Source organism: Chiloscyllium plagiosum, chromosome 7, assembly GCF_004010195.1.
Source record: "Chiloscyllium plagiosum isolate BGI_BamShark_2017 chromosome 7, ASM401019v2, whole genome shotgun sequence".
Classification (NCBI taxonomy): domain Eukaryota; kingdom Metazoa; phylum Chordata; class Chondrichthyes; order Orectolobiformes; family Hemiscylliidae; genus Chiloscyllium; species Chiloscyllium plagiosum.
This window is the reverse complement of record NC_057716.1, coordinates 88,430,648-88,438,915: the sequence shown is the minus strand read 5'-3', so window position 1 is coordinate 88,438,915 and position 8,268 is coordinate 88,430,648. Positions and strand designations below refer to the sequence as shown.

At 43.1% G+C, this 8,268-nt stretch overlaps 1 protein-coding gene across 8 annotated transcripts in view; it reads right to left on the bottom strand.

Moving 5' to 3' along the window:
• Positions 1 to 418, bottom strand: part of rif1 (replication timing regulatory factor 1) — a 97,170-nt gene extending 96,752 nt beyond the window's left edge. For 7 of the 8 annotated variants that reach the window (XM_043694156.1, XM_043694163.1, XM_043694162.1 and 4 more), the window contains exon 1: positions 133 to 417. The gene's annotated coding sequence lies outside the window, so the exon portion shown is untranslated. Of the gene's footprint in view, positions 1 to 132 lie in introns of all 8 variants that reach the window. The other variant, XM_043694159.1, reaches the window with a different exon arrangement.
• Between the last annotated feature and the right edge of the window lie 7,850 nt (positions 419 to 8,268).

The window sequence follows — 8,268 nt, the reverse complement described above, 5'->3', positions numbered from 1 at the left end:
GGGAGAGAAGAAAGAGGCCAGGGCCGGGGTGTTTGTGGGGGGAGGGGGAGAAGAAGGCCACGGCCGGGGTAGAGGATACGGCGGGGAAGGGGTGCGGACAGAACGGTCTCCCTCTCTCGAGCACACACTCACCGCCTAGCTGGCCTCCTCTATCCAGACATCGCACGCCTCGTACAGTCCGTAAGGACGATCGGTCGCTGAAGCCACCGTCACCGCCTCCCGCTGTCGCCTGAAGGAATGTTCGCGAACACTCCGCACTGCCCGAGACAAGCCGCTCGCGCGAACCCGCGGGAAAGAAAAATACTCGCGCCAAAGAGAGCGGGCAGCCTGGGTAACGACCTTTCACCCCAGCAACCATCACCGCCTCCCCACCCCCAAAAAACAAATACGTTTGAAATAAAGAGGGAAGAAAAATAAAATCCAACCACACACGGGTAGAGTTGCGTCTCGGGTTAAAGCGAAATTTAAAATATAAAAGAAATTATACAATCGCTCAGTCAGAGTTGGATGGAAAGTTGACCATTTGTTGGCGCACATGCGCCTAGTTGAGCACTCAGTCTCTGTGTGTATGTGTGTGTATTCCAGAGCTTGGGAACCGGCTGCTGGACTGAGATGTCATACTGTCATTAGACAATGATTCGGAGATGCCGGTGTTGGACTGGGGTGTCCAAAGTTAAAAATCACACAACACCAGGTTATAGTCCAACAGGCTTAAAGGAAAGCTAGTGTGCTTCCAATTAAACCTTTTGGACTATAACCTGGTGTGTGATTTTTAACTTTGTCATTAGTCTAGTGATTCAGAACCCTAATTCTAACCTGAGGTTAATGTTGTGGGAAACCAAAAACAGAAATTGCTGGAAGGAACCCTGCCATCACAGTGAGGAAGAAACAACTATTTGAGTCTGGTAGGACTCTTAGAGTCATAGAGATGAACAGCACAAAAACAGACCCTTCGGTCCAACCGTCCATGCTGACGACATATCCCAAACCAATCTAATCCCACCTGCTAGCATGGCCCATATCCATTAAACATTTCCTATTCATATACCCAAGTAAATGCCTCTTAAATGTTGCAACTGTACCAGCCTCCACCACTTCCTCTGGCAGCTCATCCCATACCTTTGCATGAAAACATTGCCCCTTAGGTCTCTTTTATATCTTTCCCCTCTCACCCTAAACCTATGCCCTCTAGTTCTGGACAACCCAATCCCAGGGAAAAGTCCTTGTCTATTTATCCTATCCATGCCCCTCATGATTTTATAAACCTCTATAAAGTCACCCCTCAGCCCCCTCATGCGCCAGGGAAAACAGCCCCAGCCTCTCCCTATAGCTCAAATCCTCCAACCCTGACAACATCCTTGTAAATCTTTTCTGAATCCTTTCAAGTTTCACAACATCTTTCCAATACGAAGGAGACCAGAATTGCACGCAATATTCCAACAATGGCCTAACCAATGTCCTAGAGAGCCGCAACATGACCTCCCAACTCCTGTACTCAATATTCTGACCAATGAAGGAAAGCATACCATAAGTAATCTAATCTAATCAAACGCCTTCTTCACTATCCTATTTACCTGCAACTCCACTTTCAAGAAGCTATGAACCGACACTCTAAGGTCTCTTTGTTCAGCAACACTCCCAAGGACCTTACTATTAACTGTATAAGTCCTGCTAGGATTTGCTTTGCCAAACTGCAGCACCTCACATTTATCTAAATTAAACTCCATCTGCCACTTCTCAGCCCATTGGCCCATCTGATCAAGATCCTGTTGTAATCTGAGGTAACCTTCTTCGCTGTCCACTACACCTCCCTCCAATTTTGGTGTAATCTGCAAACTTACTAATGATATCTCTTATGCTCACATCCAAATCATTTATATAAATGATGAAAAGTAGTGGACCCAGCACTCCACTGTGGCACTCCAATGGTCAGAAGCCTCCAGCCCGAAAAGCAAACTTCCACCACCACCCTCAGTCTCCTACCTTTGAGATAGTTTCGTATCCAAATTAGTGAGTTCTCCCTGTATTCCATGAGATCTAACCTTGCTCACTGGTCTCCCATGGGGAACCTTGTTGAACGCCTTACTGAAATCCATGTACACCATATCTACTGCTCTGCCCTCATCTATCCTCTTTGTTACTTCTTCAAAACACTCAAGTTTGTGAGACATGATTTCCCACACATAAAGCCATGTTGACTATCCCTAATCAGTCCTTGCCTTTCCAAATACATTTACATCCTGTCCCTCAGGATTCCCTCCAACAACTTGCCCACCACCGACGTCAGGCTCACGGGTCTATAGTTCCCTGGCTTGATCTTAACACCTTTCTTAAACAGTGGCAGCACGTTAGCCACCCTCCAGCCTTCCAGCACCTCACCTGTGATTACCGCAGATACAAATATCTCAGTAAGAGGCCCAGCAATCACTTCTCTAGCTTCCCATAGAGTTCGAGGGTACATCTGATCAGGTCCTGGCGATTTATTCACTATTATGCATTTCAAGACATCCAGCACTTCCTCCTGTGTAATATGGATATTTTTCAAGATGTCATCGTCTATTTCCCTACATTCTATATCTTCCATGTCCTTTTCCACAATAAATATTGATGCAAAATATTCGTTTAGTATTTGCCACATCTCCTGCGGCTCCGTACAAAGGCCACCTTGCTGAACTTTGAGGGGCTCTATTCTCTCCCTATTTACCCTTTTGTCCTTAATATATTTGCAAAAACCCTTTGGATTCTCCTTGACTCTATTTGCCCCCTCATGTCCCCCTTATGCCCTCCTGATTTCTCTCTTAAGTATACTCCTACTTCCTTTATACTCTTCTAAGGATTCACTCGATCTACCATGTCTATACCTGACATATACTTCCTTCTTTTTCTTAAACAAACATTCAATTTCTTTAGTCATCCAGCATTCCCTATACCTACCTGCCTTTCCTTTCACCCTAACAGGAATAAACTTTCTCTGGGCTCTCGTAATCTCATTCCTGAAAGCTTCCCATTTTCCAGCCATCCCTTTACCTGCGAACATCTGCATCCAATCAGCTTTTAAAAGTTCTTGCCTAATACCGTCAAAATTAGCCTTTCTCCAATTTAGAACTTCAACTTTTAGATCTGGTCAATCCTTTTCCATCACTATTTTAAAACTAATAGAATTATGGTCGCTGGCCCCAAAGTGCTCCCCCACTGACACCTCAGTCACCTGCCCTGCCTTTTTCCCAAGAGTCGGTCAAGTGTTGCACCTTCTCTAGTAGGTTCATCCACATACTGAATCAGAAAGTTGTCTTGTACACACTTAACAGATTCCTCTCCATCTAAACACTTAACACTATGGCAGTCCCAGTCTATGTCTGGAAAGTTAAAATCCCCTACTATAACCACCCTATTATTCTTACAGATAACTGAGATCTCCTTACAAGTTTGTTTCTCAATTTCCCTCTGACGTTTAGGGGGTTTATAATACAATCCCAATAGGGTGATCATCCCTTTCTTATTTCTCAGTTCCACCCAAATAACTTCCCTGAATGTATTTCCAGGAATATCCTTCCTAAGTACAGCTGTAATGCTATCCCTTATCAATAAGGCTACTCCGCCATCTCTCTTGCCTCCCTTTCTGTCCTTCCTTTAGCATTTGTATCCTGGAACATTAAGCTGCCAGTCATGTCCATCCCTGAGCCACATTTTTGTAATTGCTGTGATATCCCAGTCCCATGTTCCTAACCATGCCTTGAGTTCATCTACCTTCCCTGTTAGGCCTCCTGCATTGAAATAAATGCAGTTTAATTTATCAGTCCTACCTTGTTCTCTGCTTTTTCCCTGCCTGCCCGGATTGTTTGACTCACCTTTGTTCTCAACTGTACCAGTCTCAGATTGAAATCTTTCCTCACTATGTCCCTGGGTCCCATTCCCCAACCTTAATAGTTTAAATCCTCCCGATCAGCTCTAGCAAATCTCCCTGCCAGTATTTTAGTTCCCTTCCAATTTAGGTGCAATCCGTCCTTCTTGTACAAGTCACTTCTATCCCAAAACAGCTTCCATTGATCCAAAAATGTGAATCCTTCTCCTGTACACCAGCTCCTCAGCCATGTACTCATCTGCCCTCACTAGCTTGTAGCACCGGGAGTAATCCAGATATTACTACTATCAGGACCTCTTTTTTAAAATTCCTACCTAACTCTCTGTAATCTTCCTTCAGAATCTCAACCTTTTCCCTTCCTATGTCATTGGTTCCAATGTGGACAATGACCTCCTGCTGATCCCTCTCCCCCTTGAGAACATTCTGCACCCTCTCTGAGATATCCTTCATCCTGGTACCAGGGAAGCAACACACCATTCTGATTTTTCGCTGCTGGCTGCAGAAACATCTGTCTGTCCTTGGACTGTAGAGTCCCCTAACACAATTGATCGCTTGCAACCCGATGTACATCAGAGCCAGTCTCAATACCAGAAATTTGGCTGTTTGTGCTACGTATTGCTGAGTGTCCATCATCCCCTACATTTTCCAAAACACCATACTTGTTTGAAATGGGGATAGCCACAGAAGACTCCTGTAATACCAGCCTACCTCTCTTACCTTTCCTGGAGTTAACCCATCTGTGTGACCATGTCTGAGACACTCCCCCCTTCCTATAACTGCCATCCATCACATCCCCATGCTCTTGTAAATTCCTCATTGCCTCTAACTGCCCCTCCAACCAATCTATTCGATCTGATAGGATTTGCAACGAATGGCATTTATAATCCTCAGTAACCCGTAAACCCCCCTTAAACTCCCACATCCGACAAGAAGAGCATATCACTCCACTAAGGGTCATTTTTGCTTCTTTCAATCTACAGACCCAGAAAATAGCACTGTCTTATTCCTCTAATAAACACTGCTCCAGGTTAAATTAATATGTATGGCTTATATTTTAAGTTTAATCAAGAGACATAGCTCAGTAAAACATTTAATCAAGAAAGAACCCACTCTACTCACTGCTACAGACTTATTTTAAGGCAGCACTTCAAATCCACTTATCTGCCTCTGTGCTGTGACCTTTCCCAAACAGGTTCCTCCAAGGTCAGTTGTGAATTTCACTTTTTTTAAATTTTCCGAGATCCACTCCGATGTCCAGTGATACATGAATTCAACAGCAAAGGCAATGTGGGTTTCTTTCTCACGCTCTCTCATGCACTGACCTCACAATGTACTTCCTTTGTTCTTCTCCCTTTTAAAACTGCTGTTGTTTTGAGTTTTTTTTTCTCCAAAGTGACAAAACAATGCAACAGCATATAAAACAATAATTGTTGCTCCTGGAATTCGAGGAAATCACCTCCAACACCTAAAATACCTCAAAGAAGGAGCTGCTGTTACAGCCAGAAATGTTTCCCGTCCTCCATCTTGGATTATCCAGAATCCTGTCTTCAGAACTCATTTTCTGGGGAGCACTAGGTTAAATCCCATCCATGGCGGATGGTGAAATTTGAACGGCTCATGTGGTGCAGCGGTAATGCCTCCACCTCTGAATCTAGAGGAACCAGCTTCAAGCCCCACCTGCATAATGACATCTTCAAACAGGTCCATTGGAAAATAGCTTATTCTGGAGCCCTTCATGGCCCAGCGAGTGCTGGGCATTGGGAAATTAATTTGCTTTCCTTTTGTTCTTGTATTTGTGCAGGGACCTGCTTTCTCAGGAATGTGATGGAATATTCCCCATTTTGCCTGGGCGACTGCAGTTCCAACAACACCCTCAACAAAGCAATCCACTTGATTGGCGACCACAAATATCCAGTCCCACTATCAGTGATGCTCAGTAGCAGCAGTGTGTACTATCTCCAAGGTGCACTGTAGAAATTTGCCAAAGATCCTGAGACAGCAGCTTCCATACCAATGACCACATCTATTTAGAAGGACAAAGGCACCAAATAGATGCATACACCACCACCTGCAAGTTCCTCTCCAAGCCAATCACCATCATGACTTGGACATATATCACCTTTGCTTCATTGTCACTGGGTCAAATTCCTAGAATTCCCTTCTTAATAACATTGTGGGTCTACCAACAGCACATAAACTCCAACAGTTGAAGAAGGCAGCTAACTACCACCTTCTCAAGGACAACTAGGAGTGGGCAATAAATGCTGGTCAGGCAGGGACATTCATGTCCTATGAGCTAATTCTAAAAAATCTCTTAAGACATTGAGCAACAGAGTGAATTCCCATTTATCTCTCTACCCCCTTGGCTCACAAGCCTCATTCCTGATGAAGGGCTTATGCCCAAAATGTCGATTCTCCTGCTCCTTGGGTGCAGACTGACCTGCTGCGCTTTTCCAGCACCACACCCTCAACTCTGATCTCCAGCATTTGCAGTCCTCACTTCCTCCTGGAGTGAATTCCCTGTCAGCAGTTATTTGGTCTTTCTGAAGGCTTTTGATAAAGTCCCTCATGAGAGTATGAGATACAGGATCTTACATACTGAAGACCAAAGTTCAAGCTCAGTATGGCATTTGAAGCAAATGATTGCCCCACTTAGGACATTGAGCAGCATAATCTAGAATAAAATACCGGTATTATAATTAAGATAGGACTAGTGATATCCCTCCAGGATTAGTGTTATAGCCCTCAACTGTTCATTAATGATTAGTATCTTTACGGTATTTGCCACATCCATGTGGGATGAACTTACAAGTTTAAATGGACAATCATACATAGACTAGGTAACTACATTGCAGAATACCTATACTCTGTTGGCAAAAAAGGCTCTGAGCTTCCAGCTGCCTGCCTCTTCAACACACAATCCTATCCCTTGGCCAACATCCTCTGTCTCAGACTTGGTACAGTGCTCCAGTGAAGCTCAGTGCAAGCTGGAAGAACAGTATTAGGGATGAGCTGGCAAGAAGGATACAGAACTGGCTTCGTCAATGGAGACAGAGGGTAGCGATGGTAGGATGCTTTTCGGATTAGAGGGCCAGGATTGGTGTTGTTCCACAGGGATCTATGCTGGGACCTCTGCTGTTCATGACCTACATAAATGATTTGGAGAAAAGCATAGCTGGTCTAATTAGTAAGTTCGAGGACGATAAAATGATTGGTAGAGTTGCAAATAGGTATAGATCAGTTGGAGGCATGGGCAGAAAATGGCAGATGAAGTTTAATCCGGACAAATGTGAGATGATGCATTTTGGAAGGTCAAGTACAGGTGGAAATTATACATGATTGGCAGAACTCTTAGGAGTATTAATATGCAAAGGGATCTGGATGTGCAGGTCCACAGATCACTGAAGATAGTAGTGCAGGTAGATAAGGTAGTTAAAAAGGACTATGACATGTTTGCCTTCACTGGAAAGGGCATTGAGTGTGAGGATAGACAAGTTATGCTGCAGCTTTATAGAACATCAGTTAGGCCACACTTGGAATATTGCATACAGTTCTGGTCACCACACTACCATAAGGATGTGGATGCTCTGGAAAGGGTATGATCAGCAAGAAGTTGACTACTCGCTATATGATGATATATTTAATTCATTATTTTAAATTTTGTGAATCATTGGTATTTTATTAAATGGTATATTGTATTGTTTATACCTAATAAAAACATTTGAGTTCATTATTTTTTCCACTTCATTTTTTCATGTCCAAACTTTAGCATAACCTGTTAAACTAGCAGGCTAGAAGGTTACATCTTTCATAGATATGGTTCAAAAAGCAGTGCCAAATCTTTCAGGCCTGAAATTAGGAAGTATTTATTCATGCAACTGATGTAGAAGTTTGAAACTATCTTGTGCAAACAACAATTGATGCTAAATTTAGACTCAAATCGAGAGATGTTTATTAGTTAGATTCTTTTTATTCATTCACAGGATGTGGGCACCATTGGGTATGCTAGCATTTATTGCCCATGCCAAATTGGCCCGAGGCCAGTTAAGAGTTAACCATATTGCTGTTGGTCTGGAGTCACATGTAGGCCAGGCCAGACCAGGAAAAATTGCATCTCAATGAAAGAGAAAAAAACTTACATAGTATGTGAATTATTTAATTATTTATTAATATCTATACCATACACATATATTTTCATAGCCATCATCCATATATTTAAATAAAATGCTTTGCTCTTACATGTTACATAAAACTTTTACTATTGAAAGGTTGGCCCATTAAGGACAGGATCAATATTACCCCTTTGCCTGCATTTCTTTCCTCTTCATTGGCATTCATCCCTCCCTCCTTCATTGTTGTCCAGACAATTCCGCTCCCCTCTTCAGTATCTCTGACATTTAACTGCT